Source organism: Bactrocera oleae, chromosome X, assembly GCF_042242935.1.
Source record: "Bactrocera oleae isolate idBacOlea1 chromosome X, idBacOlea1, whole genome shotgun sequence".
Lineage (NCBI taxonomy): Eukaryota > Metazoa > Arthropoda > Insecta > Diptera > Tephritidae > Bactrocera > Bactrocera oleae.
The window spans coordinates 31753314-31762406 of record NC_091541.1 but is presented as its reverse complement, the minus strand read 5'-3'; the positions used below and the strand labels follow the sequence as shown (position 1 = coordinate 31762406).

At 34.9% G+C, this 9093-nt stretch overlaps 1 pseudogene; it reads right to left on the bottom strand.

The window, feature by feature from the left end:
- Window positions 1–4858: 4858 nt before the first annotated feature.
- Window positions 4859–6001, bottom strand: LOC138858199 (uncharacterized; annotated as a pseudogene).
- Window positions 6002–9093: the final 3092 nt, after the last annotated feature.

The following is a 9093-nucleotide window of genomic DNA, read 5'->3' as shown; positions in this document are numbered from 1 at the left end:
ACAAGTACGGACGTGTTTTGCTAGTGTCCTAATTTACGGAACATAAAATAAGGATTACGCAGGTGATTTTAGTCCTCAAGTGCGCAAAAACCGGCAAAAAATTGCAAAAATCGTGTATTTAACACAGATAATCGCAATGAAGGTAGTTCACGGAATCAGTTTAATTAATGAAATTTTTCGTTTGTGAATTCACAAAATATAATATAAAAACAATAAATAAAAAAACAAAAAAGGTATTTCTGATAGAGACAGTCATACTAAACACTTTTGTAAGCAGTTTCTTATACATATGTATATTCAATCAGCTGTTCTGTTCTAACAATTGCCAACTTCAAACTGCATTATCGACCAAACGACGGGTTGCTAATACCCAGTAGAGAAAGTACTAGAATAAAATGGCTGAACCTCTTCATAAGGTAACGCCGAGAAACAGTCTCAGCTCATTTAGAGTAAATAAAATAAGAGAACTAGCAAAAACTAACTCACTTATAAACCAAAGGCTTAAAACTTTTTAAGCGATATGTAATCAGCTAGTAAAAGCAAGCATGTGAGTATTGAAGCAAACCCCTCTAGTATGAATGTTGATCAAATATGAACTAGCTAAAAAACTGAGTGGATACTCAAAAAGAAGCGCTCTTCAAAAAAACGCAAAGCAGATACTTCCCCAACTATTAATAGCCCTAGAGAGCAGACGGCCAACAATGATACCAAAACCCACCGTCCACCTCCTATTTTATTAAACGGTGTAAAAGATTTTAATAACTTACATTCTTATATTACAGCTATAACAAAAAACTACTTTTTAATCAAGCTTTTGGCTTTACAAACTTAGTTTCTTCGATGCAAATGATTATCGCACAATAACTAAATTCTTGTAAAATGAAAATATACCTTAGTTTAGCTACGAGAGTGAACATAATAGTCCAATAAAGGTAATGATAAAAAATCTGCACCACTCACTTGATACACAATCCATCTAAAATGATCTAAGAGCTCAAGGCTTTAATGTCTTAAATGCAATTAATAAACTTAAATGGAAGACTAAGGAACCGCTAGATGTTTTTTTATAAATTAATTCCACAGTGCGAAACCTGTCAAGCTTTTGGACATACAAAAAACGTCTGCAGTAAAACATCGAGGTGTGTGAAATGTGGAGGCAAACGTCTTACTAATGAATGCAGCAAAGCTGAAAAAGATCCTGTTAAATGTTGTAACTGCAGCGATTCTCATCCTACAAGCTGGTTATGTCGTTATGGATAAAAAGAATGTTTGTTCGGCGGTCTTATTATACGTGTCATTTGGGTCTGCTGCTCAAATTAAAATGCATGTTACCTAAAGAATTTTGCGAAATAATTGCTTCCTATTTAAAAGATAGATACTTCCGCATTAAACAAGAGGATGCTTACTCTAATTTGCAACCCATAGAAGCGGGAGGAAATCCTGTTTATCAGACCAAAACAAGTTGTTAATATAATATACAATCAAGTTCAAAAGCCGGTCTTGGCCTACGGAGCCCAACTATGGGGATGCTCAAGTCAAAGCTCTATTGCCTGTATTCAGCGCTTTCAAAGTAAGGTACTAAGGACCTTAGTTAATGCTCCTTGGTACGTTAGATCTGCTGACCTACACCGTGATTTAGCGTCAATTCAAATGAAATAATCAAAATTGCAAAAGTCTCACGAACTGAGGCTTAGACAGCATGTTAATGAGGAGGCTTCCAGACTCATCGAAATTGCTGGGCGAGAAATCCGGTTGAAACGCACGAAGCCTTCCGACCTAGCAAGAGAACAGTAGCAGCAAATGTATTCCATTAACATTTAGCTTTTAAGTATTTTATTTATATTTTAATTAAAAAATAATTGTTTTTTTTAGTATTTTGTTTTTATATAATATATTGTACCAGGTACAATTGTAGAAATAAAAAAAAATCACTTCGGTGAATGTTAGACTTTTTCCTATGGGGGTATGTAAAGTTTAAAGTCTATGCGGACAATCACCGCGAAATGGAGCATATATATTAAAAAAAAGTCGTGTAAGTTACACTATTTATAACTCAAGAACAGCTAAACAGATTTGGCTAAAAATTGGTAGAGATAGCTTAGATCCAGGGGACGGACATAGGATACCTTTTATGTTAAAAGTCAATACTATTTAAAAATAAAAAAATTGTAATTTAAATCATAAGCATGTGTTCAAAATTCATGTAAGAATCATTAGACTATTTTATTACTTCAAAATAAAATAACACATATGTTAGCTACTGCAAGTAATTTTTGAAGACAGTGGATGGTACATCTAAACGTCACTTTATTGGCCCTCAATTTCTATTCTGTTACAGAATCAGAAGTTTAAAATTGTTTTATAAGAGAAGTAGGCTTGGTTGTTGACCGGATTCGCACACCGTAATATGAGAATGTCATAATGTTGTAATCCTAATTTCGTCGAAATTGGGCAAGTAGGTCATAAAAAATGGATTTAACGAAGATTTCAACAGGATGGACAGACTCTCAAACTCACATTTGCTCGCCCCGCCATTCTGATATCCGTATATAACTGCATGTCTATCTCAATTAGGTTTAGGTGATACAAACAACCGTTAGGTGAACAAAACCATTATAATACGTAGCAACATGTTTAGAATACAAAAAGGAGGTAGCAGGGCAGGCAGGTACAGCTTGTTGTTCAATATACATGACATAACATGCGATTCCATATCCCCTAATTCACAACAAAATTATCTTTGAAGTTCTTGTATGTATTTTAAAAATAAACGCACGGCGACCTTATTTGCGGTATGCCAGATAATTTATTTAACCAAAGCAATTAACCGGGGGAAATTAAAGATATATTTCTTTCCAATAACACATATTTTTAATCAATTGTGCGGGGAAACCAATTAGGTGGTTCAAATAAGCGGGAAAATCAATAAACCGGCGGTGTATTAAGCGGGAGATACTGTGTATCATAAGCACAACAAAAAATATATTCGATGGAAGCGCGTGGAGTGAATCACCTTTCTTACAAAAAAAATTTCAAAATGTTATTTAGTTATACTTAAATAAATTTTTTTTTATTTTTGGGTTCTTTTTTAATAATTTTACTAGCATATTCTTTAGCAGCATGTTGCAAAAGTATAAAAATGGTCAAAAACTGTATAGAGTGAGAAAGACGGAAGCCGACTTCTTTTCATCCCTACTCCGTGATTTTTGACGGTTGAGAAGTGACCGGTTGGCGGGAATAATTGATTGATTGATAGACCTATGCATGAATATTATATTATAGTATACTACAATCATCATTGTCATCTTGTTGATCTATGGATGGAACAGAATAATATAAAAATCATTATTTAATATCAGCGGTTAATCGTAAAAGTTGGAAAATTTAGGGTTGTATGTATTTTTCAATGTTAAATCGTGAAAAAAACAAAAATTTTGTCCAGAAAAATAAAAAGAGTACTATTTGGGGCGGACCACTCTTAACATTTAGGGGTATGGAAAATAGATGTTGACCGATTCTCAAACCTACCCGATAAGCATACCAAATTTCATCAAAATCTGTCTAGCCGTTTCAGAGGAGTTTGACAACAACAACAGTATATTTAAGAAACCACGTATCAATGTTAAATCGTGAAAAAAAACTAAAAATTTTGTCCAGAAAAATAAAGAGAGTACTATTTGGGGTGGACCACTCTTAACATTTAGGGGTATGAAAAATAAATGTTGACCGATTCTCAAACCTACCCGATAAGCATACCAAATTTCATCAAAATTTGTCCAGCCGTTTCAGAGGAGTTTGACAACAAACACCGTGACACGAGAATTTTATATCTATATTACCATAGATAGTAATATTGCAAATATTTGCGTAATTAATTCAGTTTTACTGCTATCTTTGCACAGTACATTTAAGAAACCACGTATCAGCCTCGTTAATGACACATTATAATACAGTTTAACTTTTCATACAATTTTGCTGGATCTTGTTAAATTTTATTATGTAATCTTTGCTTTAATATCGATAAAATATTTAAAACAACACACACATTCGAATTTGCTTAGTTTTATTTAATTAATTTATGACAAATTTTGTTTTATAATTTAGGTCCTTTGAGCTATTGCCAAGCCTTCGAATTGGGCGCCAATTGCTTTCAATCAGGTTTATTGTTTTTAATATTATGGCGTTTTGTGTTGCCTTTTCAGCGTATAATTTTCCATTGATTCTTATGATCGATCCAGCCTAGGTCGGAGCTACCGAGCACTCTTAAGGTGCAGTTGTTGTTATTGTGGGAGCGTGCGGCACCATGCGAAATCATCGGATGCGCCCTTGCATTTTTTTATAGTTGCGTAGTTGCGTGGCGTTAACTTATAGATGTGTTGGAGGTGTTTGTTCTAACACTCTTTGTATTGATGATGATAATCATGATTATGTTGTTAATACGCCATACCATGTGATAACCCAGTGAACACAACAGAAAACAGCATCTATCTCTGTTATATGTTCCCTAGCTTAGCTATCCCCCTTCTTAGGCTCAAAATGTCCTCGGTTCGAATTGGGCATTTTTGTATGCATGTGCAGTATTACATATTTTTTTTTATTTTATTTTATTAAAGGAAATACAATTATAAATAATTATACTACCTATAAAATATAACAGCACTAGCGACAAGGCCTTTAGCTGTGGGCTTAATTTTACTTGTACTTTTTTGTATGAGATTTTACTTATGAATATGTATGTACAAGTATATAGTAATACTTATGGTTATACTTAAATACTAATGTCTATGCTGCTTAGAATTAAGAGGTAGCAATATATGTTAGTATAGGAAAATTGTGGTCAAATTTTATTATGGTGGTTTTAGAAGAGATGCTTTAGTTGGGCTCTGGAGATGAAGTTGTAGATTTCTTTTATGTTGGCAGTTGACGGTTCTTTGAGGAGTTTCGAAGGAGAAGACTCGACATAGTCCCGTCTTATATGACGAAAGGTAGGACATATGTTCAGTATGTGTTCTACAGAATTTGTTGGACTGTTGCATAGCCGGCAGCCAGGCGTTATGTTGCGGTCCAGAATATGTTGGTGCGTTAAGATGGTGTGTCCTAAACGGAGTCGTGTAAAAAATTTTATCTCCGGGATGCTGCATGTAGAGGGGTATACTGCTTTTCTTAGTTCGGGGTTAACGAGCCGGTAACGGTTGTCGTAAGTATACCATTCCGCTTTAGCTTTAAGCTTTGAGAAATTTACAACAAATCGCAAAATGTCGTTGCTTTCATTAGTTCTCACGTAAATACATGGACTAAAAGTGACGTTTTTTGCTTCCTTATCAGCGAGTTCGTTGCCTGGAATGCCACAGTGTCCTGGAATCCACATTAATTTAATTTTATTTCGGCTATCAATCAATTTGTCCCGAATTTCACTGATTAGAGGGCTGCTGTTGGATGTATTTCGAATAGCTGTGACTGTTGCAAGGCTGTTGGTACAGATAACATATTTACCTTAGGAAGACGTGATCCATTGGATAGCTTCTTTTATTGCGTATGCTTCTGCGGTAAAAGCAGAAGATGGTGACAAAAGTAATCCATATTTAATGTTTTCCGAGTTCTCGGAAACGACTGCATATGCGGTGTTGTGGGGATTTTTTGACCCATCGGTGTAAATAAATGTCCATCCTTCTGAATAGAGATCTGTCTTGCGCTGCATAAACTCTTGTTTATACACCTCGTAGTTAGTGGAGGCTTTGTTCCAGGTCATCAGTTTATCTTCTATAACAGAAGAGTCTAGAGCCCATGGAGGATGTTTGCTAATCTTCGAACGTTTGGGTGAAAGGTGAATATCAAGTTCATCAACGTACTTTAGAATTAGGTGTATTGTTGATGGGAACTTGGATGTTCGTTTTTTACGGGTGGCCGAACGTATGTCGTTGAGCAAATTCGGGTTAGAGCCTAGATATACCTTTGGAATCAGTCGTAATGTGTTAATCTCCAATCTTTCGTTAATGTGTGGCATTCCGGATTTAGCGAGATGATTTGATGCTGGAAGTTGGGAATGCCCTAAGACTACGTCTTACTGCCATGTGATAAGGCGCATAGAGTTTCTTTAGCTCGCTGCCGGCGTGATATCCGTATATTGGTAGTCCATAATCGATAATTGAGAGTAGTAAAGATCTCACGATATTGATAAGTATTGTAGGATGAACAAAAGAATGTCGTGAAGCTAAAAACTTTATTATATTTAACCTATCGAACAGTTTTTTTCTTATATATAAACAATGTTTTTTGAACTTAAACTTAGAGTCAAAAATTAATCCTAAAATTTTAATTTCATTTACAGTAGGTATTTTTATGTTATTAAAAGAGAAAGTAATATTGCATTTATCTAAGGATAACTTAGCCCCGGATGTGAGCGACCAGTTAGATATATTATTAAGTATTTCCGTAAAAGTTAATTTGACGTTATTCAGATCCAGTTGTTTTGAAAATATCAGAATGTCGTCTGCATACATACAGTAGTAGACTGGGAAATTGGATAGTATCTCGCTGATTTCATTAAATACAATTATAAATATGACCACAGACAAAGGGGAACCTTGAGGAACTCCATTTTCTAAAGGCAAACAGTGAGAAAAATGATTATGAACTTTAACCCGAAATCTTCGATTTGTTAAAAAAATTTTAAGTAGGTTGAAACATTTTGGTCCCAATTTCCATTTTGCTAATTGTTGTAGAACTTTATGCAGTCCGATACGGTCACACGCTTTTTCAAAGTCTAAGCTAAGGCAGGTAACGTGCCCCTTGTTCGAGATAATTTTGGAAAAATGGTGCTCAAAGTGTAAAAGGGCATCCATTGTACCTTGATTTTTTCTGAATGCGACTTGGTTGTGAGTGATTAGTCTACTCTTCTCTGCGTACCACATTAAACGTTTGGAGATTATTTTCTCCAGAACTTTTCCTAAACAAGAAAGCAGCGAAATAGGCCTATAGCTTGTGAGTTCTGATGAAGATTTTCCAGGTTTCGGTATTGGGACGATTTCAGCGATTTTCCAACTTTGGGGGTATATACCGTTTGAAAGTATTTTATTGTAAAGATTTACTATCCTTTTTTTAACGTCATGTGGGATGTGTCTTAACATGTCATAGGTAATACTGTCGATACCTGGTGTTTTACCTCTGGAGTTTGATAGTGCGACGTCAAACTCATCAGTGGAAATATTAGATTCTAAACTAAGCGCTGGATTACTAAGATTTCCGCTAGGTAAAAGTTTATGGCCTAAAGATTTTTGTTTTTCAGCTGCGAACTGTTTTGTGAAAGTAGAGTCACTTGAATAAGAGCTCCAGAACGTGGCGAACTCGTTCGCTATAATAATTGGGTCGTTAGTTAATCCAGATTGGGTGTTTAAGTAAGTGATTGTAATAGGTTTTTTCACGCCAGACAGGCGTCTTATGTCACGCCAAATAAGTTGAGGAGAGGTTTTGGTGTTAATATTTTCAGTAAATACCTCCAGACATATTTTCTTATCCTTTTTGGTTTGTCGTTTAAAGATAGCATTGTCGCGTTTATATGTTAAGAGATCAAGAAGGTTGCGTGTTTTTTTATTTTTATACCAACTTTTGCGTTTTTGTGTTCGAAGGATTTCTAGTTCACTATTCCACCATGGTTTATATCGGTGTTGATATGTATTCTTGGTTTGAGGGATGGTGTGGTGTGCTGACGAACATATTATTTTTCTTACAACTGCGGCCTCTTGATTAATATTACTCGAAACAATGAACTTACTAGATATTGATGAGCAGAGATCTTTGTATTTCTCCCAATTGGCTTTATGTGTAAGAAAAATTGGTTTAAACTTTTTCGTGGCATGTCTGGGTGAAATCCGATTTCTATCATCAATGGGAAATGATCACTACCATGGAGGTCCCTAAGAACCTTCCAAGAACATAACGGAAAGATATTGGAGGAACATGTCGTGACATCTACATGAGTGAACGATTGATGGGTGGAGAAGTGTGTAGGACTACCATCGTTTAAAACTATGAGGTTGCTGCTTAATAAGACGTCTTCAATCTTTGTACCTCTATCGTTTGATAGAAGAGAACCCCAGAAACCCCAAAGAATAGGATTTTGCGTTTTATTTAAAATATTTAAGATATCTGAGCAAGAGAAACTTTGCTTGGGAGGGATGTAGGTATTGATTATTGTTAGTTTTGGATTAAATAATATCTCAATCGCAATAGTGAGTAAGGTGATATTGGTAAAAACAATTTTATGAGGTATGTCTTCTTTTACCAAAATTGCAACACCTTGTTTGCTGTATTGGTATTGAGGGCTATTAAGGAAATAACCATTATAGCCATATGGAGGTTTAGGGTCGAAATTATGGCAAATATGTGTTTCTTGTAAACATAACACTGAAGGTTTCAGGTCTTTAATTAGTAGCTGCAATTCGTGATAATTATTAAAATATCCGTGGATATTCCATTGCAAAATTGAAATCATTAAGAATTAAGAGAATTGTGGGAGAATTATGTTATTATATATGTGTATATATGATTAGTGTTGTGGGGCTAGGTTTTCTATAGATAATGAAGTTTTGTTGTTGGAGTGGGAAGAAGGACTGGTGAAAGAAGAATTGTGTGAATCATTTGTATTAGAATTTTGTGCTTTTTCGATGCTGATATGTTGTGGGTTGTTATTGTAGGCAAGTCTATAAGAAGTATTATTGTTTTCGGTTGCATTGTTGTTTTGGGAAGGAATTTCATTGTTTTCTTGTGCAGGTAGAATGTTTTGGTAATCGATTATTCGTTGTGATAAAAATTCGTATAGTTCGTTATCACTGTTTGGGATTTGTGGAAAGGAGGTGATGTTCGATGTTAGATTTTGTTGTTGATCAGAAGTATGCTCAAAACTGGTTTTCCGCTTACGTTTTTTGTAGTTTGCTTTGGAATATGTTTATGGTTGTTATTTATTATTGGGCTTTTGATAATAGATGAGAATGAAGGACCACCAACAATAGATGGGCATTGATTTTTATATATGTTTATCGCTTCTCTCATTGTACATTTGTTTTGTACTTGCAATTTCAAAATCTCTTTAGATTG